The 27,626-nt window shown below is 44.8% G+C and overlaps 1 protein-coding gene across 1 annotated transcript in view; it reads right to left on the bottom strand.

Annotated features, from left to right (window-relative positions):
• LOC124045696 (cadherin-4-like) overlaps positions 1 to 27,626 on the bottom strand; it is a 548,219-nt gene that overhangs the window by 207,086 nt on the left and 313,507 nt on the right. The window lies entirely within an intron of this gene.

The raw sequence follows: 27,626 nt of genomic DNA on the forward strand, positions 1-27,626 counted from the left end.
AACCCGATTTTGATAACCTCCCCTATTTACTGGGTGAAATACCACAGTGTGACATCATAGCAGCAAGATTTGTGACCTGTTGAAACAAGAAAACGTCAACCAGTGAAGAGCAAACATCATTGTAAATACAACCCATATTTATGCTTATTTATTTTCCCTTTTGCACTTTAACCATTTGTACATCATTACAACACTGTATATATACATAATATGACATTTGTAATGTCTTTATTCTTTTGGAGCTTCTGTGAGTGTAATGTTTCCTGTTAATTTTATTGTTTATTTCACTTTTGTATAGTATCTACCTCACTTGCATTGGCAATGTTAACATATGTTTCCCATGCCAATAAAGCCCCTTGAATTGAATTGAGAGAGGAGAAGAGAGAGGCCTGTGAGAGAAGAGAGAGAGAGAGACAGCGAGAGAGTGAGAGGAGAAAGAAAGAGCCTAAGGGAGAGAGAGAGGGGGCCTGTGAGACAGAGGGCCTGTGAGACAGAGGGCCTGTAAAGGAAAGAGAGAGGGGGGGGGCTGTGGGAGAAGGCATACTTTTGGCAATTAGAAAAGGCATTGGTAGCATTTCTAAGAGTATGCAGAGCGAGAGAATGAGAGAGAGGGAAAGAGGGGAATCAGACACAATAAAGCTTCTCCCAGGCATAGAAAAGCCTCCATTGCAGAGGAAGAGAAAACAGGGGAGAAGAATAGAGATGAAGTGAGCAGCAACTTCAAACTTTTCTTTACAGCCATCTAGTCTATTGTTGTTGAGTTGAGCCTAAAGCCCCAGTCAAGACACAGTAAGTCCTAGTCGGCATGCCTGTGAACCTCCCCATCAGTCTAGGTTTAGAGGCTGGAATGTCAGACATAGTGCCACAGCTCAAACACACACGCACACTGATACCAAAGCCCACATCCCCCATGTGGGTCTCTCATTTCCACACAGCAATCCTGTCTCCACTTCATTCAATTTGGCCTTTTATGCTGGCTTTCTGTGGTCATGAAGAAAGAGACGTAAAGCACTCTGATGGTTGCTGTTCATTGGGTTCTTTGGATCGATAACCTACAAATTCAATGATGAATTTAATACGTAGTGTGGCATTCCCTTGACATACAGCTCCGATCCTGTATCACTTACAGCTACTGTGATGCTAAAGCAATGATAAGATAGATATTCACTGATGTCTAGACACTTTATGAAACTGACTATCAAAGACAAGGGCCAAGGTAATCAGTGACTGATGGGGTGTGTATGTTTGATTGTCTGTTTGAGAGAGAGAGAGAGAGAGAGAGAGAGAGAGAGAGAGAGAGAGAGAGAGAGAGAGAGAGAGAGAGAGAGAGAGAGAGAGAGAGAGAGAGAGAGAGAGAGAGAGAGAGAGAGAGAGACAGAAAGAGATATAGAGGTATATATAGATTCATACAGTACATTCGGAAAGTATTCAGAACCCTTCCCCTTTTCCACATTTTGTTACGTTACGGAACTATTTAAAAAATGATTTGATTAATAATTTTCCTCATCAATCTACACACAATAGCCCGTAATGACAAAGCAAAAATAGGTCTTAAGACATCTTTACACATAAAAAACTGTATTCAAACCCTTTACTCAGTACTTTGTTGAAGCACATTTGGCAGTGATTACAGCCTCGAGGCATCTTGGGTATGACGCTACAAGCTTGGCACACCTGTCTTTGGGGAGTTTCTCTCATTATTCTCTGCAGTTCCTCTCAAGCTTTGCCAGGTTGGATGGGGAGCGTCGCTGCACAGCTATTTTCAGGTCTCTCCAGAGATGTTCGATCGCCCGGGCTCTGGCTGGGCCACACAACAACATTCAGAGACTTGTCCTGATGCCACTCCTGCGTTTTCTTGGCTGTGTACTTTGGGTCCTTGTCTAGAGCAGGTTTTCATCAAGGATCTCTCTGTACTTTGCTCTGTTCGTGTGTCCCTCAAACATGACTAGTCTCCCAGTCCCTATTGCTGAAAAATATCCCCACAGAATTATTCTGCCACCACCATGCTTCACCATAGGGATGGTGTCAGGTTTCCTCCAATAGTGATGCTTGGCATTCAGGCCAAAGAGTTCAATCTTGGTTTCATCAGACCAGACAATCTTGTTTCTCATGGTCTGAGAGTCCTTTAGGTCCCTTTTGGCAAACTCTAAGTGGGCTGTCATGTGCTTTTTACTGAAGAATGGCTTCCAACTGGCCACTCTACCATAAAGGCCTGATTGGTGGAGTGCTGCAGATATGCTTGTCTTTCTGGAAGATTCTCCCATCTGTTAGAGTGATCAGTGGGTTCTTGGTCACCTCCCTGACCAATGCCCTTCTCCCCTGAATTCTCAGTTTGGCCGGGCAGCAAGCTCTAGGAAGAGTCTTGGTGGATCCAAACTTCTTCCATTTAAGAATGGGGACCTTTAATGCTGCAGAAATGTTTTGGTACCGTTTCCCAGATCAGTGCCACGACACAATCTGTCTCGGAGCTCTACGGACAATTTCTTCTGCTCTGACATGCACTGTCAATTGTGGGACCTTATATACTGTAACGGCGCTCGTCTGTTGAATGAAGAGATTCGGACCGAAATGCAGCGTGTAGGTTACTCATGACTTTAATGAAAGAATCGCGGTACATGAAATAACTGAAACTAAATACAAAAACAACAGAACGGAACGTGAAACTAATTACAGCCTATCTGGTGACTACAACACAGAGACAGGAACAAACACCCACGAAATACAAAGCGAAACTCAGGCTGCCTAAATACGGTTCCCAATCAGAGACAATGATAAGCACCTGACTCTAATTGAGAATCGCCTCAGGCAGCCAAGCCTATACAACACCCCTAATCAGCCGCGATCCAAAATAATACAAACCCCAATACGAAACACATCATATAAACCCATGTCACACCCTGGCCTACCCAAACATATAACAAAAACACAAAATACAATGACCAAGGCGTGACATATACATTTAATAAATTTGCAAACATTTCTAAAAACATGTTATTGCTTTGTCATTATTGGGGTATTGTGTGTAGATTGATGAGGATACAAATGTATTGAATCCATTTTAGAATAAGGCTGTAATGTAACAAAATGTGGAAAAAGTCAAGGGGCCTAAATACTTTCCGAATGCACTGCATACACTGTACAGTACCAGTAAAACTTTTGGACACATCTACTCACACAAGGGTTTTTCTTTATTTTTATATTTTCTATCATTGTAGAATAATAGTGAAGACATAACAACTATGAAATAACACATGTAGTAATCAAAAAGAGTTAAACAAATCTAAATATATTTTATATTTGAGGTTCTTAAAAGTAGCCACAATTTGCCAAGAAAAAAGTTGTATATTGTATATTATCTCAACCAGCTTCACTTGGAATGCTTTTCCAATTGTCTTGAATGAGTTCCCACATAATGTATCTTTCAAACACTGGCTTCTCGGGCATTATCAATTAACTGTAGGATGAGCATCAGGATGAGAACCGAACTGTGTACACCTGAGCCTCACCTGTCACACAATGCCCCTTATTAAAACCCTGGGGACCTGAGGTGACACATCACAGCAACTGGTCATTCATGGCACACACCTACACAAGCACACACCCACATGTCATGCAATAAAATGCAAATTATATGTGATTTTCTGGATTTTTGTTTTAGATTCCTCTACATGCTTTGCAAGTAGGACAATCTGCAAAATCGGCAATGTATCAAATACTTTTTCTCCCCACTGTACACATGTAATTACATGTTCAGTATGGTGGATGAAGCAGAGTGTTTTTCAATAAGATGGTTGTTATTTCCCTTCTTTTTCCAGAAAATATATACATCAGGCTATGGCACTGTACTAAAGAGACTGGGGTGGGTGAAACGTGCAATTAGTGGTTGTAAAGTTTCCCATAGACAGTAGACATGAGGGAAATGTTCAGGACACGGTCAAACCAGAATCTAAGGCTACAGAGCTGTACAGATGTAGAATATGAACTTGATCACCCTGTTGTAGGAGAAATTCCCTACCAATGCAGGACATTTCAGACTTGATTTTTCACTTATGAAAAATGTATCAACCTATACAAAAATGTCCATTCATTATAATCGACATAATAATTCACAATTAGGTCAATTTTGTAGCTGCAGAAAACTGGTTCAAATTAAGATCCTACATCTGTTGTTTAACCTGTTACTCCTACCCCCTACTTTTTCGAACATTCTGTTAAAAAACATTTCAGCGCCCTGCTGCTCATGCCAGGAATATAGTATATGCATATGAGGATGTCATAAGGTGAATGCACCAATTTGTAAGTCGCTCTGGATAAGAGCGTCTGCTAAATGACTTAAATGTAATGTAAATGTAATTAGTATGTGTGGATAGAAAACACTCAGACGTTTATAAAACGGGTTAAATCATGGCTGTGACTATAACAGAGCATTTCATCAAAAAGGGCAGGAAAATCTGATCACTGAAAATGGGAAAATATATCAATGCGCCACTTGCATGTATTGTCTATGGGAAAGCAAATTACCTGGAGCCGAGATTGCAATTCCTACAGCTTCCACACGATGTCAACAGTCTTGTCATTTGCCTAGGCTTTGTTTCTTGGTCAAACAAAGAAGAGACAGCCAATTTCTTCAGGTCTCGGACCGGATATTTTGGTTGAGATTTACCCGGACATTATTTCCAGACGTACCCCTATAGATTACACATCGCCTCGTGATCAATTTGATCGCTTATTAACGTTTACTAATACCTAAAGTTGCATTACAAAAGTATTTCGAAGTGTTTTGTGAAAGTTTATCGTCGACTTTTTTAATAAAAAAAAAATGATGTTACGTTATAAGACACTATTTTTTTTCGTTTATCACACAGTCTTCATAGATCGATATCTAGGCTATATATGGACCGATTTAATCGGAAAACTAAGAAGATGGTCAAAGGTAATGCATAGCGCATTTGCATTTCCAGATGTCTAGATGGGACGCCTGCCTGTCAGGGAGGAGCAAGAGGTTAACTACATCCATGTACTGCCACAAAAAAAAACTTCAAAAAAGCAACAGTGGCAATGTGTCAATCAAAAGAGACTACAGGCCACAGCGAAGAGCAATCCCATATCCGGGATCGTAATTATAGCCTCAAGCTCATTACCATAACGCAACGTTAACTATTCATGAAAATCGCAAATGAAATGAAATAAATATATTGGCTCACAAGCTTAGCCTTTTGTTAACAACACTGTCATCTCAGATTTTCAAAATATGCTTTTCAACCATAGCTAAACAAGCATTTGTGTAAGAGTATTGATAGCTAGCATAGCATTAAGCCTATCATTCAGCAGGCAACATTTTCACAAAAACAAGAAAAGCATTCAAATAAAAGCATTTACCTTTGAAGAACTTCGGATGTTTTCAATGAGGAGACTCTCAGTTAGATAACAAATGTTCAGTTTTTACAAAAATATTATTTGTGTAGGAGAAATCGCTCCGTTTTGTTCATCACATTTGGCTAAGAAAAAAAAACGAAAAATCAGTCATTACAACGCCTAACTTTTTTTCCAAATTAACTCCATAATATCGACAGAAACATGGCAAACGTTGTTTAGAATCAATCCTCAAGATGTTTTTCACATATCTATTCGATGATATATAATTCGTGGAAGTTTGGTTTCTCCTCTGAACCACATGGAAAAATGCATGCAGCTGGAGATTACACAATAATTTTGACGGGGGACACCAAGCGGACACCTGTTAAATGTAGTCTCTTATGGTCAATCTTCCAATGATATGCCTACAAATACGTCACAATGCTGCAGACACCTTGGGGAAATGACAGAAAGTGTAGGCTCATTCCTTGCGCATTCACAGCCATATAAGGAGACATTGGAACACAGCACCTCCAAAATCTGGGGCATTTCCTGTTTTAAACTTCATCTTGGTTTCGCCTGTAGCATCAGTTCTGTGGCACAGCGACTAGAGTGCTGCTCTTTCCTCACAGCGACTAGAGTGTTGCTCCTTCCTCACAGCGACTAGAGTGCTGCTCTTTCCTCACAGCGACTAGAGTGCTGCTCCTTCCTCACAGTGACTAGAGTGCTGCTCCTTCCTCACAGTGACTAGAGTGCTGCTCCTTCCTCACAACGACTACAGTGCTGCGCTTTCCTCACAGCGACTAGTGTGCTGCTCTTTCCTCACAGCGACTAGAGTGCTGCTCCTTCCTCACAGCGACTAAAGTGCTGCTCCTTCCTCACAGCGACAAGAGTGCTGCTCTTTCCTCACAATGACTAGAGTGCTGCTCCTTCCACACAGCGACTAGAGTATTTTTCTTCCTCACAGCGACTACAGTAGTGCTAATTCCTCACAATTAGTAGAGTTCTGCTCCTTCTGCACAAGCAACTAGAGTGCTCCTCCTTCCTCACAGTGACTAGAGTGCTGCTAATTCCTCAAAGCGACTAGAGTGCTGCTCCTGCCTCACAGCGACTAGAGTGCTGCTCTTTCCTCACAATGACTAGAGTGCTGCTCCTTCCTCACAACGACTAGAAGTGTTTTTACCTTCCTCACAGCGACTAGAGTGGTTTTCCTTCCACACGGCGACTAGTGTTGCTCCTTTCTAACAGCGACTACAGTGGTTTCCTTCCACACAGTGACTAGAGTGCTGCTCCTTCCTCACAGCAACTAGAGTTCTGCTCCTTCTTCACAACAACTAGAGTGCTGCTCCTTATTCACAGCAACTAGAGTGCTTCTTCTTCCTCACAGCGACAAGAGTGATTCTTCTTCCTCACAACGACTAGAGTGTTGCTCCTTCCTCACAGCGACTACAGTGGTTTCCTTCCACACAGTGACTAGAGTGCTGCTAATTCCTGACTGTGACTAGATTGCTTCTCCTTCCTCACAGCGAATGGAATGGTGCTGATTCCTCACAGCGACTGGAAAGGTTTTCCTTCCTCACAGCAACTAGAGTGCTTGTCCTTACTCACAGCTACTAGTGTAGTTTTCTTTCCTCACAGCAACTAGAGTGCTTGTCCTTACTCACAGCTACTAGTGTAGTTTTCTTTCCTCACAGCTACTAGAGTGCTTTTCCTTCCTCACAGCTACTAGTATAGTTTTCCTTCCTCACAGCTACTAGTGTAGTTTTCCTTCCTCACAGCTACTATTGTAGTTTTTCTTCCTCACAGCTACGAGAGTAGTTTTTCTTCCTCACAGCGACTAGAGTGGTGCTAATTCCTCACAGTAAGTAGAGTTCTGCTCCTTCTTCACAGCAAATAGAGTGCTCCTCCTTCCTCACAGCGACTAGAGTGCTGCTAATTCCTCAAAGCGACTAGAGTGCTGCTCCTTCCACACAGAGACTAAAGTGCTGCTCATTCCTCACAAAGACTAGAGGTGTTTTCCTTCCTCACAGCGACTAGAGTGGTTTTCCTTCCTCACAGCTACTAGTGTAGTTTTCCTTCCTCACAGCTACTAGAGTAGTTTTTCTTTCTCACAGCGACTAGAGTGCTTTTCCTTACTCACAGCTACAAGAGTAGTTTTTCTTCCTCACAGCTACTAGTGTAGACTTTCATCCTCACAGCGACTAGAGTGGTGCTAATTCCTCACAGCAAGTAGAGTTCTGCTCCTTCTTCACAGCAACTAGAGTGCTCCTCCCTCCTCACTGCGACTACAGTGGTTTCCTTCCACACAGCGACTACAGTGGTTTCCTTCCACACAGCGACTAGAGTGCTGCTCCTTCCTCACAGCAACTAGAGTTCTGCTCCTTCTTCACAACATCTAGAGTGCTGCTCCTTCCTCTCAGCGACTAGAGTGGTTTTCCTTCCTCACAGCTACTAGAGTAGTTTTTCCTCCTCACAGCGACGAGAGTGGTGCTAATTCCTCACAGCGACTAGAGTGCTTTTTCTTCCTCACAGCAACTAGAGTGATGCTCTTTCCTCACAATGACTAGAGTGCTGCTCCTTCCTCACAGCGACTAGAGTGCTGCTTTTTCCTCACAATGACTAGTGCTGCTCTTTCCACACAGTGACTAAAGTGCTGCTCATTTCTCACAGCGACTAGAGTGCTGCTCCTTCCTCACAGCGACTACAGTGGTTTCCTTCCACACAGCGACTAGAGTGGTGCTCCTTCCTCACAGCAACTAGAGTTCTGCTCCTTCTTCACAGCGACTAGAGTGCTGCTAATTCCTCATAGCGAATAGAGTGTGGCTAATTCCTCAAAGCGACTAGAGTGATTCTTCTTCCTCACAGTGACTAGAGTCCTGTTCCTACCTCATAGAGACTAGAGTGCTGCTCCTTCCTCTCAGCGACAAGAGTGGTTTTCCTTCCTCACAGCAACTAGAGTGCTTGTCCTTACTCACAGCTACTAGTGTAGTTTTCCTTCCTCGCAGCTACTAGTGTAGTTCTCCTTCCTCACAGCGACTAGAGTGCTTTTCCTTCCTAACAGCAACTAGAGTGCTTGTCCTTACTCCCAGCTACTAGTGTAGTTTTCCTTCCTCACAGCTACTAGTGTAGTTTTTCTTCCTCACAGCTACTAGCGTAGTTTTTCATCCTCACAGCGACTAGAGTGGTGCTAATTCCTCACAGCAAGTAGAGTTCTGCTCCTTCTTCACAGCAACTAGAGTGCTCCTCCTTCCTCACAGCGACTACAGTGGTTTCCTTCCACACAGCGACTAGAGTGATGCTCCTTCCTCATAGCGACTAGAGTGCTTGTCCTTACTCACAGCTACTAGTGTAGTTTTCCTTCCTCACAGCTACTAGTGTAGTTTTCCTTCCTCACAGCGACTAGAGTAGTTTTTCTTCCTCACAGCGACTAAAGTGGTGCTAATTCCTCACATCGACTAAAGTGCTGCTCCTTCCTAACAGTGAGTAGAGTGCTGATTCTTCCTCACAGCGACGAGAGTGCTGCTCCTACCTCATAGCGACTAGAGTGATGCTCCTTCCTCACAGTGACAAGTGCTGCTCTTTCCTCACAGTGACGAGAGTGCTGCTCCTACCTCACAGCGACTGGAGAGCTGCTCCTACCTCACAGCGACTAGAGTGCTGCTCCTTCCTCACAGAGACTAGAGTGATGCTAATTCCTCAAAGCGACGAGAGTGCTGCTCCTACCTCATAGCGACTAGAGTGCTGCTCCTTCCTCTCAGCGACTAGAGTGGTTTTCCTTCCTCACAGCGACTACAGTGCTGCTCCTTCCTCACAACGACTGGAGTGCTGCTCCGTCCTCAAAGCAACTAAAGTGCTGCTCCTATCTCACAGCGGCTAGATTGCCGCTCCTTCCTCACAACGACTAGTGCTGCTACTTCCTCACGGTGACAAGTGCTGCTCCTTCCTCACACTAACTGGAGTGCTGCTCCGTCCTCAAAGCGACTAAAGTGCTGCTCCTACCTCACAGCGACAAGAATGCTGCTCCTTCCTCACAGCGACTAGAGTGCTGCTCCTACCTCACAGCGACTAGATTGCTGCTCCTTCCTCACACTAACTGGAGTGCTGCTCTGTCCTCAAAGCGACTAAAGTGCTGCTCCTTCCTCACAGCAACTAGAGTGCTGCTCCTTCCTCAAACTAACTGGAGTGCTGCTCCGTCCTCAAAGCGATTAAAGTGCTGCTCCTACCTCACAGTGACTAGTGTGCTGATTCTTCCTCATAGCGACTAGAGTGATGATTCTTACTCACAGCGACTAGAGTGCTGATTCTTCCTCACAGCGACTAGAGTGGTTTTCCTTCTTCACAGCGACTTGAGTGCTGCTAATTCCTCACAGCGACAAGACTTCTGCTCCTACCTCACAGCGACGAGAGTGCTTCTCCTTCCTCACAGCGTCAAGAGTGGTTTTCCTTCCTCACAGCGACTAGAGAGGTTTTCCTTCCTCACAGCGACGAGAGTGCTGCTCCTTCCTCACAGCGAATAGAGTGCTGCTCCTACCTCACAGTGACTAGTGTGCTGATTCTTCCTCATAGCGACTAGAGTGATGATTCTTACTCACAGCGTCAAGAGTGGTTTTCCTTCCTCACAGCGACTAGAGAGGTTTTCCTTCCTCACAGCGACGAGAGTGCTGCTCCTTCCTCACAGCGAATAGAGTGCTGCTCCTACCTCACAGTGACTAGTGTGCTGATTCTTCCTCATAGCGACTAGAGTGATGATTCTTACTCACAGCGACTAGAGTGCTGCTCCTTCCTCACAGCGAATAGAGTGCTGCTCCTACCTCACCAAGCGCAACATAGCTTCTGCGTGCATATCAGCTAGAAAGATGTGTCGGCATCGAGTAATTGTCTCTTGCCCCCTCCCAGTTAGGGGGAGTGATGAGCTCTACAGCAGAGTCTCACAACTCAATCGCTGGTTGAAAACTGTTTTCTGCCCCTCCCAAAAGATAGAATTTGTAGATAATTGGCCCTCTTTCTGGGACTCACCCACAAACAGGACCAAGCCTGACCTGCTGAGGAGTGACGGACTCCATCCTAGCTGGAGGGGTGCTCTCATCTTATCTGCCAACATAGACAGGGCTCTAACTCCTCTAGCTCCACAATGAAATAGGGTGCAGGCCAGGCAGCAGGCTATTAGTCAGCCTGCTAGCATAGTGGAGTCTGCCACTAGCATAGTTAGTGTAGTCAGCTCAGCTATCACCATTGAGACCGTGTCTGTGCCTCGACCTAGGTTGGGCAAAACTAAACATGGCGGTGTTCGCCTTAGCAATCTCACTAGGATAATGACCATCTCCATTCCTGTCATTACTGAAAGAGATCATGATATCTCACATCTCAAAATAGGGCTACTTAATGTTAGATCCCTTACTTCAAAGGCAATTATAGTCAATGAACTAATCACTGATCATAATCTTGATGTGATTGGCCTGACTGAAACATGGCTTAAGCCTGATGAATTTACTGTGTTAAATGAGGCCTCACCTCCTGGCTACACTAGTGACCATATCCCCCGTGCATCCCGCAAAGGCGGAGGTGTTGCTAACATTTACGATAGCAAATTTCAATTTACAAAAAAAAAATGACGTTTTCGTCTTTTGAGCTTCTAGTCATGAAATCTATGCAGCCTACTCAATCACTTTTTATAGCTACTGTTTACAGGCCTCCTGGGCCATATACAGCGTTTCTCACTGAGTTCCCTGAATTCCTATCAGACCTTGTAGTCATTGCAGATAATATTCTAATCTTTGGTGACTTTAATATTCACATGGAATAGTCCACAGACCCACTCCAAAAGGCTTTTGGAGCCATCATCGACTCAGTGGGTTTTGTCCAACATGTCTCTGGACCCACTCACTCTCACAGTCATACGCTGGACCTAGTTTTGTCCCATGGAATAAATGTTGTGGATCTTAATGTTTTTCCTCATAATCCTGGACTATCGGACCACCATTTTATTACGTTTGCAATTGCAACAAATAATCTGCTCAGACCCCAACCAAGGAACATCAAAAGTCGTGCTATAAATTCACAGACAACACAAAGATTCCTTGATGCCCTTCCAGACTCCCTCTGCTTACCCAAGGACGCCAGAGGACAAAAATCCGTTAACCACCTAACTGAGGATCTCAATTTAACCTTGCGCAATACCCTAGATGCAGTTGCACCCCTAAAAACTAAAAAAATGTCTCATAAGAAACTAGCTCCCTGGTACACAGAAAATACCCGAGCTCTGAAGCAAGCTTCCAGAAAATTGGAACGGAAATGGCGCCACACCAAACTGGAAGTCTTCCGACTAGCTTGGAAGGACGGTACCGTGCAGTACCGAAGAGCCCTTACTGCTGCTCGATCGGCCTATTTTTCTAACTTAATTGAGGAAAATAAGAACAATCCGAAATTCCTTTTTGATACTGTGGCAAAGCTAACTAAAAAGCAGCATTCCCCAAGAGAGGATGACTTGCACTTTAGCAGTGATAAATTCATGAACTTCTTTGAGGAAAAGATTATGATTATTAGAAAGCAAATTACGGACTCCTCTTTAAACCTGCGTATTCCTTCAAACCTCAGTTGTCCTGAGTCTGCACAACTCTGCCAGGACCTAGGATCAAGAGAGACGCTCAAGTGTTTTAGTACTATATCTCTTGACACAATGATGAAAATAATCATGGCCTCTAAACCTTCAAGCTGTATACTGGACCCTATTCCAACTAAACTACTGAAAGAGCTGCTTCCTGTGCTTGGCCCTCCTATGTTGAACATAATAAACGGCTCTCTATCCACTGGATGTGTACCAAACTCACTAAAAGTGGCAGTAATAAAGCCTCTCTTGAAAAAGCCAAACCTTGACCCAGAAAATATAAAAAACTATCGGCCTATATCGAATCTTCCATTCCTCTCAAAGATTTTAGAGAAGGCTGTTGCGCAGCAACTCACTGCCTTCCTGAAGACAAACAATGTATACGAAATGCTTCAGTCTGGTTTTAGACCCCATCATAGCACTGAGACGGCACTTGTGAAGGTGGTAAATGACATTTTGATGGCATCGGACCGAGGCTCTGCATCTGTCCTCGTGCTCCTAGACCTTAGTGCTGCTTTTGATACCATCGATCACCACATTCTTTTGGAGAGATTGGAAACCCAAATTGGTCTACACGGACATGTCTCTGTGAATGGTTTGTCCTCTGACAAATCAACTGTACATTTCGGTGTTCCTCAAGGTTCTGTTTTAGGACCACTATTGTTTTCACTATATATTTTACCTCTTGGGGATGTTATTCGAAAACATAATGTAAACTTTCACTGCTATGCGGATGACACACAGCTGTGCATTTCAATGAAACATGGTGAAGCCCCAAAATTGCCCTCGCTAGAAGCATGTGTTTCAGACATAAGGAAGTGGATGGCTGCAAACTTTCTACTATTAAACTCGGACAAAACAGAGATGCTTGTTCTAGGTCCCAAGAAACAAAGAGATCTTCTGTTGAATCTGACAATTAATCTTAATGGTTGTACAGTCGTCTCAAATAAAACTGTGAAGGACCTTGGCGTTACTCTGGACCCTGATCTCTCTTTTGAAGAACATATCAAGACCATTTCGAGGACAGCTTTTTTCCATCTACGTAACATTGCAAAAATCAGAAACTTTCTGTCCAAAAATGATGCAGAAAAATTAATCCATGCTTTTGTCACTTCTAGGTTAGACTACTGCAATGCTCTATTTTCCGGCTACCCGGATAAAGCACTAAATAAACTTCAGTTAGTGCTAAATACGGCTGCTAGAATCCTGACTAGAACCAAAAAATTTGATCATATTACTCCAGTGCTAGCCTCTCTACACTGGCTTCCTGTCAAAGCAAGGGCTGATTTCAAGGTTTTACTGCTAACCTACAAAGCATTACATGGGCTTGCTCCTACCTACCTCTCTGATTTGGTCCTGCCGTACATACCTACACGTACGCTACGGTCACAAGACGCAGGCCTCCTAATTGTCCCTAGAATTTCTAAGCAAACAGCTGGAGGCAGGGCTTTCTCCTATAGAGCTCCATTTTTATGGAACGGTCTGCCTACCCATGTCAGAGACGCAAACTCGGTCTCAACCTTTAAGTCTTTACTGAAGACTCATCTCTTCAGTGGGTCATATGATTGAGTGTAGTCTGGCCCAGGAGTGGGAAGGTGAACGGAAAGGCTCTGGAGCAACGAACCGCCCTTGCTGTCTCTGCCTGGCCGGTTCCCCTCTTTTCACTGGGATTCTTTGCCTCTAACCCTGTTACGGGGCTGAGTCACTGGCTTGCTGGGGCTCTCTCGTGCCGTTCCTGGGGGGGTGCGTCACCTGGGTGGGTTGATTCACTGTTGTGGTCGGCCTGTCTGGGTTCCCCCCTTGGGTTGTACCGTGTCGGAGATCTTTGTGGGCTATACTCGGCCTTGTCTCAGGATGGTAAGTTGGTGGTTGAAGATTTCCCTCTAGTGGTGTGGGGGCTGTGCTTTGGCAAAGTGGGTGGGGTTATATCCTTCCTGTTTGGCCCTGTCCGGGGTGTCCTCGGATGGGGCCACAGTGTCTCCTGACCCCTCCTGTCTCAGCCTCCAGTATTTATGCTGCAGTAGTTTATGTGTCGGGGGCTAGGGTCAGTTTGTTTATCTGGAGTACTTCTCCTGTCCTATTCAGGTGTCCTGTGTGAATCTAAGTGTGCGTTCTCTAATTCTCTCCTTCTCTCTTTCTTTCTCTCTCTCGGAGGACCTGAGCACTAGGACCATGCCCCAGGACTACCTGACATGATGACTCCTTGCTGTCCCCAGTCCACCTGGCCATGCTGCTGCTCCAGTTTCAACTGGCCTGGGCCCTAGGACCATGTCCCAGGACTACCTGACATGAGGACTCCTTGCTGTCCCCAGTCCACCTGGCCATGCTCCTGCTCCAGTTTCAACTGTTCTGCCTTACTATTATTCAACCATGCTGGTCATTTATGAACATTTGAACATCTTGGCCACGTTCTGTTATAATCTCCACCCGGCACAGCCAGAAGAGGACTGGCCACCCCACATATGCTCTCTCTAATTCTCTCTTTCTTTCTCTCTCTCGGAGGACCTGAGCCCTAGGACCGTGCCCCAGGACTACCTGACATGATGGCTCCTTGCTGTCCCCAGTCCACCTGACTGTGCTGCTGCTCCAGTTTCAACTGTTCTGCCTTATTATTATTTGACCATGCGACTACTTCCGCACAGCGACTAGAGAGCTGCTCCTACCTTACAGCGACAAGAGTGGTTTTCCTTCCACACAGCGACTAGAGTGCTGCTCCTACCTCATAGCGACTAGAGTGCTTCTTCTTCCTCACAGCGACTAGAGTGATGCTAATTCCTCAAATCGACTAGAGTGCTGCTCCTACCTCATAGCGACTAGAGCGCTTTTTCTTCCTCATAGCGACGAGAGTGCTGCTCCTTCCTCTCAGCAACTAGAGTGCTGCTCCTTCCTCTCAGCGACTAGAGTGGTTTTCCTTCCTCACAGCTACTAGAATATTTTTTCTTCCTCACAGCGACAAAAGTGCTGCTCTTTCGTCACAGGGACTAGAGTGCTGCTCTTTCATCACAGCGACTAGTGTTGTTCCTTCCTTACAGCGACTAGAGTGCTGCTTCTTCCTCACAGCGACTAGAGTGGTTTTTCTTCCTCACAGCGACTAGAGTGGTTTTCCTTCCTCACAGCGACTAGAGTGGTTTGCCTTCCTCACAGCGACTAGAGTGGTTTTCCTTCCTCACAGCGACTAGAGTGGTTTTCCTTCCTCACAGTGACTACAGTGCAATGTGTCCTCAGCCTGTATGCTTGGGGTATGGTGTCTTATGACCAAGGTGAAGAAGATCCATTTGTCACCGTTTATCGTAACAAAACCTCCTCAACGGTGTCTCTGTGTTGTGTTTATTGTGTGTGTGTGTGTATGTGTGTGTTGATGCCAGATAGCACCATTGAGTCCCTATTGCAGGCAGAATGAGGAGGCTTTGCAGGGGTGATCAATCAGTCTTTAACCTGTCAGCTAAATGTTTCCAAGAGCTTGGAAGCATTAGGAGAGTAAATCCTACACCGAGTGTGTTTCTATGTGTGTGTGTGTGTGTGTGTGTGTGGCTGTATGTCTGTGTGTGTCTGTGTGTGTGCGTGCGTGCATGCACATGTACTGTTGAAGTCGGTAGTTTACATACACTTAGGTTGGAGTCATTAAAACTCGTTTTTCAACCACTCCACAAATATCTTGTTAAGGAGAAGTCTATCTTTAATTCTGTGAATAACAATTGTTTCTTTTATCAATGTTTATTATGAGTATTTCTGCAAAATCACATTTACATTATCGAACAAAACATACATGTATTGTGTAACATGATGTCCTACGAGTGTCATCTGATGAAGATCATGAAAGGTTAGTGATTCATTTTTATCTATATTTCTGCTTTTTGTGACTCCTATCTTTGGCTGGAAAAATGGCTGTGTTTTTTGGACATGGCTTTGACCTAACATAATCATATGTTGTGCTTTTGCTGTATAGCATTTTTGAAATCGGACACTATGTCACGTTCTAACAAAGTTCCTTTGTTTTGTCTTTTGTTTTAGTATGGTCAGGGCGTGAGTTGGGTGGGTTGTCCATGTTAGTTTTTCTATGATTTTCTATCTGTGTTTGGCCTGGTATGGTTCTCAATCAGAGGCAGCTGCCAATTGTTGTCCCTGATTGAGAACCATATTTAGGTAGCCTGTTTTCGATTGTGTTTTGTGGGTGGTTATTTTCCGTCTTTGTGTGTCTGCACCAGACAGAACTGTTTCGGTTGCTTCTTTGTTGTTTGTTATTCAGTGGTCAGAACACTTACCACACTGCGCTTTGGTCCTCACCTTCTTCCCAAGACAGCAGCTACAGAACCACCCACCCAACTCAGGCCCTGACATAATAAAACAAAAGACAAAACAAAGGAACTAAGGTCAGAACGTTACAAGCGGCCGGAATCGCAGGAATCCTGGACATGGGAAGAGATTCTGGACGGCAAGGGACCATGGGCAAAGGCTGAAGAATATCGCAGCCCCAAGGCTGAGCTGGAGGCAGCGACAGCTGAGGGGCAGGGGTATGAGGAGGCAGCGCGGCTGGCAGCCCCAAAAAATTATTGGGGAGGGGGCACACGGGGAGAGTGGCGAAGTCAGGTTAGAGACCTGCGCCAACTTCCCATGCTTACCGGAGAGCGAGAGGGACCGGGCAGGCACCGTGTTATGCGGTGGAGCGCATGGTGTCCCTGGTGCGTGTGCATAGCCCGGTGCGGTACATTGCAGCACCTCGTATCGGCCGGACTAGAGTGGGCATCGAGCCAGGTGCCATGAAGCCGGCTCAGCGCGTCTGTTCTCCAGTGCGTCACCTCGGGCCAGTGTACATGGCACCAGCCTTACGCATGGTGTCCCCGGTTCGCCAGCACAGCCCACAGTGAGGCGAGGTGGAATAGCCCGCACTGGCCTGGCTGCGGGGAGCATTCAACCAGGTAAGTTTGGGCAGGCTCGGTGCTCAAGAGCTCCAGTGTGCCTTCACGGTCCGGTCTATCCGGTGCCACCTCCACGTACCAGCCCTCCGGTGGCAGCCCTCCGCACCAGGCTGTCTCTCCGTCTTCTCACTACAGGTGCTCCCGCCTGTCCAGCACTGCCAGAGCCTTCCTCCTGCCCAGCGCTGCCAGAATCTCCCGTCTGTCCTGAGCTGCCAGAGCTGCCAGTCTGTCCTGAGCTGCCAGAGCCGCCAGTCTGTCCTGAGCTGCCAGAGCCACCAGTCTGTCCTGAGCTGCCAGAGCCACCAGTCTGTCCTGAGCCGTCATTCAGCCAGAAGCTGCCAGAGCCGTCAGTCAGCCAGGAGCTGCCAGAGCCATCAGTCGGTCAGGAGCTGCCAGAGCCGTCAGTCAGCCAGGAGCTGCCAGAGCCTTCCTCCTGCCCAGCTCTGCCAGAGTCTCCCGTCTGTCCGGAGCTGCCAGAGCCGCCAGTCTGTCCTGAGCTGCCAGAGCCGCCAGTCTGTCCTCAGCTGCCAGAAACGGCAGTCAGCCAGGAGCTGCCAGAGCCGTCAGTCAGCCAGGTGCTGCCGGAATCGCCCTCCACTCCGGAGCTGCCGGAATCTCCCGTCCGTCCAGTGCTGCCGGAATCTCCTGTCCGTCCAGTGCTGCCGGAATCTCCCATCCATTCGGGGTCCTCAGTTTAAGAGGCCACAGAGGTGGTTAGAGAGGCGGAGAAGGACTATGGTGGAGTGGGGTCCACATTCCGCGCCAGAGCCGCCACCGCAGACAAACACCCACCCAGACCCTCTCCTATAGGTTTAGGGGGGGTGGGGGGGGGTGGTACTGTCACGTTCTGACCTTAGTTCCTTTGTTTCGTCTTTTGTTTTAGTATGGTCAGGGCGTGAGTTGGGTGGGTTGTCTATGTTAGTTTTTCTATGATTTCTATTTTTGGCCTGGTATGGTTCTCAATCAGAGGCAGCTGTCAATCGTTGTCCCTGATTGAGAACCATATTTAGAACTGTTTCGGTTGTTTCTTTGTTGTTTGTTATTCAGTGTTCAGTTTTTTCTTTAAATAAGATGAACACTTACCACGCTGCGCTTTGGTCCACACCTTCTTCCCAAGACAGAAGTTACACATGATGGGTATATTAACAAGATGTTTATCTTTCATTTGCTGTATTGGAATTGTTAATGGGTGACATATTACAAGTTACATATTTCTAAAAAATGTATTTTAATTTTGTGCGCTGCCTTTTCAGCGGAATGTTGTCGATGGGTTCCGCTGCCCTAGAATGGTTAATAAACAGCTTGGAAAATTCCAGAAAATCATCTCATGGCTTTAGAATCTTCTGATAGGCTAATTGACATAATTTGAGTCAATTGGAGGTGTACCTGTGGATGTACACTGCTCAAAAAAATAAAGGGAACACTAAAATAACACATCCTAGATCTGAATGAATGAAATATTCTTATTAAATACTTTTTTCTTTACATAGTTGAATGTGCTGACAACAAAATCACACAAAAATGATCAATAGAAATCAAATTTATCAACCCGTGGAGGTTTGGATTTGGAGTCACATTCAAATTTAAAGTGGAAAACCTCACTACAGGCTGATCCAACTTTGATGTACTGTCCTTAAAACAAGTCAAAATAAGGCTCAGTAGTGTGTGTGGCCTCCACGTGCCTGTATGACCTCCCTACAACGCCTGGGCATGCTCCTGATGAGGTGGCGGATGGTCTCCTGAGGGATCTCCTCCCAGACCTGGACAAAAGCATCTGCCAACTCCTGGAAAGTCTGTGGTGCAATGTGGTGTTGGTGGATAGAGCGAGACATGATGTCCCAGATGTGCTCAATTGGATTCAGGTCTGGGGAACGGGCGGGCCAGTTCATAGCATCAATGCCTTCCTCTTGCAGAAACTGCTGACACACTCCACCCACATGAGGTCTAGCATTGTCTTGCATTAGGAGGAACCCAGGTCCAACCACACCAGCATGGTCTCACAAGGGGTCTGAGGATCTCATCTCGGTACCTAATGGCAGTCAGGCTACCTCTGGCGAGCACATGTAGGGCTGTGCGCCTCCCCAAAGAAATGCCACCCCACACCATGACTGACCCACCGCCAAACCGGTCATGCTGAAGGATGTTGCAGGCAGCAGAACGTTCTCCATAGCGTCTCCTGACTGTCACATGTGCTCAGTATGAACCTGTTTTCATCTGTGAAGAGCACAGGGCGCCAGTGGCGAATTTTCCACTCTTGGTGTTCTCTGGCAAATGCCAAACATCTCGCACAGTGTTGGGCTGTAAGCACAACCCCCACTACGCTAACAGACACAGCAAACATTCTTGCCACATCTCGCATTGACGTGCCATCCTGAATGAGCTGCACTACCTGAGCCACTTGTGTGGGTTGTAGACCCCGTCTCATGCTAAGACTAGAGTGAAAGCACCGCCAGCATTCAAAAGTGACCAAAACATCAGCCAAGAAGCATAGGAACTGAGAAGTGGTCTGTGGTCCCCACCTGCAGAACCACTCCTTTATTGGGGGTGTCTTGCTAAATGCCTATAATTTCCACCTGTTGTCTATTCCATTTGCACAACAGCATGTGCGTCTTTGCTCGACATCATGGGAAAATTTAATCTAAATCAGCCAAGAACTCATAAAAACAATGGTAGACCTCCACAAGTCTGGTTCATCCTTGGGAGCAATTTCCAAATGCCTGAAGGTACCACGTTCATCTGTACAAACAATAATACGCAAGTATAAACACCATGGTACCACGCAGCCGTCATACCGCTCAGGAAGGAGACGTATTGTCTCCTAGAGATGAACGTACTTTGGTGCGAAAAGTGCAAATCAATCCCAGAACAACAGCAAAGGACCCTGTGAAGATGCTGGAGGAAACATGTACAAAAGCATCTATATCCACAGTAAAACGAGTCCTACTATATCGACATAATCTGAAAGGTCGCTCAACAAGGAAGAAGACACTGCTCCAAAACCGCCATAAAAAAGCCAGACCACGGTTTGCAACTGCACATGGAGACAAAGATCGTACTTTTTGGAGAAATGTCCTCTGGTCTGATGAAACAAAAATATAACTGTTTGGCCATAATGAGATCATTATGTTTGGAGGAAAAAGGGAGAGGCTTGCAAACCGAAGACCACCATCCCAACCATGAAGCACGGGGGTGGCAGCATCATGTTGTGGGGGTGTTTTGCTACAGGAATAACGGGTGCACTTCACAAAATAGACAGCATCATGGGGAAGTAAAATTATGTGGATATATTGAAGTTACATCTAAAGACATCAGTCAGGAAGTTAAAGCTTGGTCGCAAATGGGTCTTCCAAATGGACAATGACGCCAAGCATATTTCCAAAGTTGTGGCAAAATAGCTTTAAGGACAACAAAGTCAAGGTATTGGAGTGGCCATCACAAAGCCCTGACCTCAATCCTATAGAACATTTGTGGGCAGAACTAAAAAAGCGTGTGCGAGCAAGGAGGCCTACAAACCTGACTGTTACACCAGCTCTGTCAGGAGGAATGTACCAAAATTCACCCAACTTATTGTGGGAAACTTGTTGAAGGCTACCCGAAACGTTAGACCCAAGTTAAACAATTTAAAGCCAAAGCTACCAAATGCTAATTAAGTGTATGAAAACTTCTGACCCACTGGGAATGTGACAAAATAAATAAAAGCTGAAATAAATCACTTTCTACTATTATTCTGACATTTCACATTCTTAAAATAAAGTGGTGATCCTAACTGACCTAAGACAGCGAGTCTTTACTGAGATTAAATCTCAGTAATTGTGAAAAACTGAGTTTAAATGTATTTGGCTAAGGTGTATGTAAACTTCTGACGTTAACTGTATGTATATCTCTCCTTGTTTCTCATGTGGGTGACAGACAGAGTGGATATGTGAGACTATGTAACATACAGTAGAAACCTAATCTAAAAACATAGCAGTAGCAGAATGGCAGAGTCATACAGTATGGAGGTGATTTGTTATATTTTTTTCTCTCCATCTCCCCTTCTCTCCTCCTACAGGTGAGAGTGTGTCTGGGAAGGCAGCTGTTGTTAAGAGACACATTCCTATGATGGACTGATTAGCCTTGACAAGTCACACACCTTCACACAATGCAGACACTTCAGACACTCCATAGACACTCTACAGCACACATTCCAGTCTACACACACCAGTCTACACACTCCAGTCTACACACACCGGTCTACACACCGGTTTACAAAACTCTGGTCTACGCACTCCAGTGTAAAAGTGCTTCTGTAGGAGGAGGATTCACCCTTGAGCCTGAGGTGCCTGGCAGGTAACATATAGAGGTCCTAGTGGTACAACACACACACTTTATTTCTGACACACACAGACACGTGCACATGCACGCAAAAATGAATAAACACACATACTCACACATGCAGACAGGCAGGCATGCACGCACACCCACACACAAATACACACCTTACACCATCCACCACCCACGCACAGATAATAATTTAGCAGGCTGTCTGAGAAGCTGCAGCTAATTTTTGTGTGGTTGAGAAGGAGAGGGCCCTGGAGCTTCAGGGAGAAACCATCCACACCCGCCACAAGGAGAGGGTGCTGGGTGGCGTGTGGTGGAAAGGGGGGGGAATAAATGAGTAAATGACAAGTCCTGTTAATGAGAACATCCTCAAGAGTTTTTGGAAGAGGCAGGAAAAAAACAGGGCCATGATTATATGTTTGTGAGGAAAGGAGGATGGAGTGTGAAGAAGAACCGCAACAAGGCTTTGCAATTAGTCCAAGCCATCTGCAGGAGCAGAGTTATTGAGTAGCATAAAGTCTGAGCGAGAGAGGAAAGGAATGGAGAGTACGAGAAATACAGAGTTGGAGAGAAACTTAATGTTCTTAACTTAAAAAGGCTAGCTTTTTTCAAACAGAAGTTTGCATCCTGTAGCACAAACTCAAAAAAGTTCTGGGACACTGTAGAGTCCATGGAGAATAAGAGCACCTCCTCCCAGCTGCCCACTGCACTAGGAAACGCTGTCACCACCGATAAATCCACTACAACTGAGAATTTCAATAAGCATTTTTCTATGGCTGGGAATTCTTTCCACCTGGCTACCCCTACCCCAGTCAACTGCTCGGCACACCCACAGCAACTCGCCCAAGCCTCCCCATTTCTCCTTCACCCAAATCCAGATAGCTGATGTTCTGAAAGAGCTGCAAAATCTTGACCACTACAAATCAGCCGGGCTAGACAATCTGGACCCTCTCTTTCTAAAATTATCTGCCGAAATTGTTGCAACCCCTATTACTAGCCTGTTCAATCTCTCTTTCGTATCGTCTGAGATTCCCAAAGATTGGAAAGCTGCCGCAATCATCCCCCTCTTCAAAGGGGGAGACACCCAATACCCAAACTGCCACAGACCTATCTATCCTACCCTGCCTCTCTATGGTCTTCGAGAAGCCAAGTTAAACAGATTTCAGACCATTTCGAATCCCAATGTACCGTTGCCACTATGCAATCTGGTTTCAGAGCTGGTCAAGGGTGCACCTCAGCCACGCTCAAGGTCCTAAACGATATCATAACCTCCATCGATAAGAGACATTACTGTGCAGCCGTGTTCATTGACCTGGCCAAGGCTTTCGACTCTGTCAATCACCACATTCTTATCAGCAGACTAAACAGCCTTGGTTTCTCAAATGACTGCCTCGCCTGGTTAACCAACTACTTCTCTGATAGAGTTCAGTGTGTCAATTAGGAGGGCATGTTGTCCGGACCTCTGGCAGTCTCTATAGGGGTGCCACAGCGTTCAATTCTCGGTCCGACTCTCTTCTCTGTATACATCAATGATGTTAATCTTGCTGCTGGTGATTCTCTGATCCACCTCTACACAGACGACACCATTCTCTATACTTCTGGCCCTTCTTTGGACACAGTGTTAACTAACCTATAGACGAGCTTCAATGCCATACAACTCTCCTTCCATTGCCTCCAACTGCTCTTAAATGCAAGTAAAACTAAATGCATGCTCTTCAACCGATCGCTGCCCGCACCTTCCTGCATCACTACTCTGGACGGTTCTGATTAGAATACGTGGAGAACTACAAATACCTAGGTGTCTGGTTAGACTGTAAAATCTCCTTCCAGACCCACATCAAACATCTCCAATCCAAAATTAAATCTATAATCGGCTAACTATTCCGCAAACAAAGCATCCTTCACTCATGCTGCCAAACATACCCTCGTAAAACTGACCATCCTACCGATCCTCTACTTCATTGATGTCATATACAAAATAGCCTCCAACACTCTACTCAACAAATTGGATGCAGTCTATCACAGTGCCATCGGTTTTGTCACCAAAGCCTCAAATACACCCATCATTGCGACCTGCACGCTGGCCCTCGCTTCATACTCGTTGCCAAACCAATTGACTCCAGGTCATCTACAAGTCTCTGCTAGGTAAAGCCTAGGTAAAGCCTTATCTCAGCTCACTGGTCACCATAGCAGCACCCACCCGTAGCACATGCTCCAGCAGGTATATCTCACTAGTCACCCCGAAAGCCAATTCCTCCTTTGGCCGCCTTTCCTTCCAGTTCTCTGCTGCCAATGACTGGAATAAACTGCAAAAATCACTGAAGACTCATATCTCCCTCACTAACTTTAAACACCAGCTGTCAGAGCAGCTCACAGATCACTGCACCTGTACATAGCCCATCTATAATATAGCCCATCCAACTACCTCATCCCCATACTGTATTTATTTATTTATCTTACTCCTTTGCACCCCAGTATCTCTACTTGCACATCCATCTTCTGCACATCAATCACTCCAGTGTTTAATTGGTAAATTGTAATTACTTCGCTACTATGGCCTATTTATTGTCTTACCTCCCTTATCTTTCTTCATTTGCACACACTGTATATAGATGTCTACTGTATTATTGACTGTATGTTTGTTTATTCCATGTGTAACTGTGTTGTTGTATGTGTCTGTCACGCCTTGGTCATTGTATTTTGTGTTTTTGTTATATGTTTGGGTAGGCCAGGGTGTGACATGGGTTTATATTCGTTGTATTCGTATTGGGGTTTGTATTATTTGGGATTGCGGCTGATTAGGGATGTGTCTAGTTAGGCTTGGTTGCCTGGGGCGATTCTCAATCAGAGTCAGGTGCTTGTCATTGTCTCTGATTGAGAACCGTATTTAGACAGCCTGTCTTTCGCGTTGTAATTTGTGGGTGTTTGTTCCTGTCTTAGTGTTGTAGTCACCAGATAGGCTGTAATAGGTTTCACGTTTCGTTTGTTGTTTTCATATACAGTTATTTCATGTACCGCGATTATTTTCATTAAAGTCATGAGTAACCTACACGCTGCATTTCGGTCTGACTCTCTTCATACAACAGACGAACGTCGTTACAGTGTCGAACTGCTTTGCTTTATTCTTGGCCAGGTCGCAATTGTAAATGAGAACTTGTTCTCAACTAGCCTACCAGATAAATAAAGGTTAAATATATATTTTTTTAAACTTCAACTAGACGACATAAGTCATAATGGTGACAGTGATCAGAAGTGCATATTCTAAATGGTTTATGTTTTGTGTTGAAGTATGGACATTTGATAGCAATCCACTATGGTAATGTTGAACAGTACACACCGAGTTAAACTACCCTTAAGGCGAACATGTTTGAGAAATGTTTAACATTGTAGCAAAGTCAGAAAGCGCCAAAGGCATTCCTATCTCCCACAGGGTGTGTGTGTGAGTGTGTGTGAGCTACATCTGATTGAGTGTAAAAAACAAAGCTATCATGTCACATTTAATGCCTAGGACTAGAGAAGCAGGGGAGGATAGAGTGTGCATCCGAATCCAAGAAATTATAACTGTACACAGCAATGAAATATGGCTATCTTACAGTGTAGTTTGCTCTCTGCATCGTGGCAACTCTACGACAGAGGGAGAGGAAAATATTTTTGCTATCTCAGATTGTTCTGACATTTCTCACATATAAACTTCATTAGGAGGAAGGATGTTTGAAACACTTTTTACATTTGTATCACAAACCATCTTTGAGAAAATCACGATGAAAGTTGACTTTTTAGAAATATACATTCCTCCTGTAAGATCCTATGATCTGTGAACTGTTCTTGACACATCTTGTCATTATACTCCTTATAGTGTGCTCTAAAATATAGAGTATGTCTGATTTTTTATATTATTTATAATCACATTAATTTATTCAACATAAAAAAACATGGATATCTCTAAACGACCCTTTTTAATTTTGTTAATTTTAAGACATATTGTTTGGAACAATATACACCACAAATAGGCCTACAGCAAATTTCCAGTGGGCTCTCTGCTAATTCTAAAATTATGATACATTTCATGAGCACCACCAACACAGTGAATAGGAACATGGATTCAAAAGGAACTCCCTCTGCTGGTGACTTGCTGAATGTGTAATCCTAAAGGAGGGCTGTGATTGATTAAAACCACCTATTGCGTCACGCGGTGATGTCATTGTTTTGAACATTGAATATCTCCCTGTGTGTTAATGTTAATGACTTACCGTAGTGGCTGCAGCTCAATCCCGTCTTTCTGCCAATGTAAAGTATGTACCTGTTCCATAACATGGGGCTTGTGAAAGCAATCTTTTTCTACACATGAGAGGATCCGGAAAATAATATTGTCACAAAATCGTCTGTAAAACCCGAACCGTTTGAGCTACAAACAAATAAGTCTCCACCACGAACAAACATAACAGTGTTGGTTGTTTCGCTCTACAGCATCCACATGACCATCTTAAACAGTTCCATATCTTAGCTTTGTACATATTGCGATCAAGGGCCTAGACTTAATGGGGTTAAAATTACCTATAATGTACATTTCTATGTATAAAATGTGTCATATCATTAAAGGTAACAGAGAGCCCATTCTGAAAATGTGAGGTGTTTGAAGGGTATATTCTTACAAACAATATGTCAAAAAATCAAAAAAGGGTCGTTTTGAGATATACTTTTTAATGTTGAATAAATTAATGTGAAAATGTGTATTGCAGAATCTAGACTTCCTCCATATTTGAGAGAACACTATAAGGAGTATAATGACACCATGATGTTGTCTGTATCATCTACGGTTCACAGATCATAGGGTTATACAGGAGGTATGTATAGGTCTAAAGCGGGATTTCGAAAAAATAGTTAGTGATAAAATTGTAAAAAGCATTTTAAACATCCTTCCTCCCAATTAAGTTCCTATGTGAGAATTGTCTGCTAGAGCTGACGTGGAACCACGCATTGATGCTTATTCCTGTATTTGTCCTGGCAACCATACAGATCCAGGTGTGTTTGTGTGTGCACGTGTGCATGTTTCCGTGTGTGTGTGTGTGTTTGAAGGTGCCTCCACCTGGTTTAGTTAGGTGAAGCCAACTGGCTCGCTGTGTCGTTTGGGAGAATCAGAGAGATGTGTAGAGGGGGCTTAGGAATGCATGAGGCGCTTCACTGTGTAGCATTACCATGATTCAACTGCACAAAACTGCAAAAGCTCCTGATAATCGCTTTAGCTAATCCCAACCACGCGTCTGGCAAAACAGGCATGGAGAGAGTGGAGGGAAAGTTGTATAACCCTGGGGAGGAGGGGAGGGGGTAAATGGGGTGGTAGACGTGTGTGTGTGTGTGTGGGGGGGATATGTAACTACGGATTAGACAGAGTCCCCTGTCAGTCACACCTTGTCACTTCTAGAAGCCCTCACAAGTTTATCCGTGTCAAAAGCAAAGTGAGGAAAACTCCCCGGAGGAGGAAGGAGAGGAAGATGGGAAAGGAAATCAATTGAATGATATTTAATGTTGAAGGAGAAATTACAGTTTTCTGGGTTAGGGGCACTGGAGATTTCTGGTGGGGGGTGGGAAATTACACTAACAAGAGTTCAGTCTAAGGACATTGGGTTTAACATGGTTGAGGGGGGGTGAAAGACTTACTATATTTGTTAGGCTATTCTAGAGACTGAAAGTGAGTGAATGTCTCTCCTTGAAATCATACATCAAGCCATTGTCTTGTACACAGGAGTGGGATAGATGTGCAATTTCATGGTGTGTTTTCAACACTTTCCTCGTCACTGTTGAGCCTGAGACTGAACACATTTATAATGGTCCTACTGTCTCACATTCCCACCATAATATACAGTGTTATAGCCTAGCTCGGGTTAGTTCTATTCTTAGATACAGCAAGGGACACCTCCAGCAATGAGATCACACGTACAATCACACTCGCACACTCTGCCAGGACGGGCCCAGAGAAACGGCCTCCAGCTCAACTCATTAGCATCGTACCACGCTCCGCTCCCTGACAAGTGACACATGACCACAGTCCAATCACCCCATAATGAGCAACTCCAACCTCTGTTCTCTAAATTAGGAACAACCGAACTGGAGTTGTCAGAAGAACCCAAACACCAAAATAGCTGCACTAAAATAAAATGTACTTCTAAAAACTTTTACTCCAAACCCCCTGGAGTGCACATTGCACTAAGAAAACAAATGATGACTCTTGGAAAGAGGAAAGTGATTGTTGAACACAGCATTTGTAGAACTCTACGCCCTGCAGCGATGCATTAAACACACTCTGCCAGCAAAGGCCTGGGTCATTATAAAGCTCCCCTACTATTGATGTACAAGACATTACAAATGAGTTATGAGCACAGTGAGTTATGATTGCCATTAAAGAGCAAATGAATCAGGCTTCACAGCTGGAC

This window comes from Oncorhynchus gorbuscha, linkage group LG10, assembly GCF_021184085.1.
Source record: "Oncorhynchus gorbuscha isolate QuinsamMale2020 ecotype Even-year linkage group LG10, OgorEven_v1.0, whole genome shotgun sequence".
Taxonomy (NCBI): Eukaryota; Metazoa; Chordata; class Actinopteri; order Salmoniformes; family Salmonidae; genus Oncorhynchus; species Oncorhynchus gorbuscha.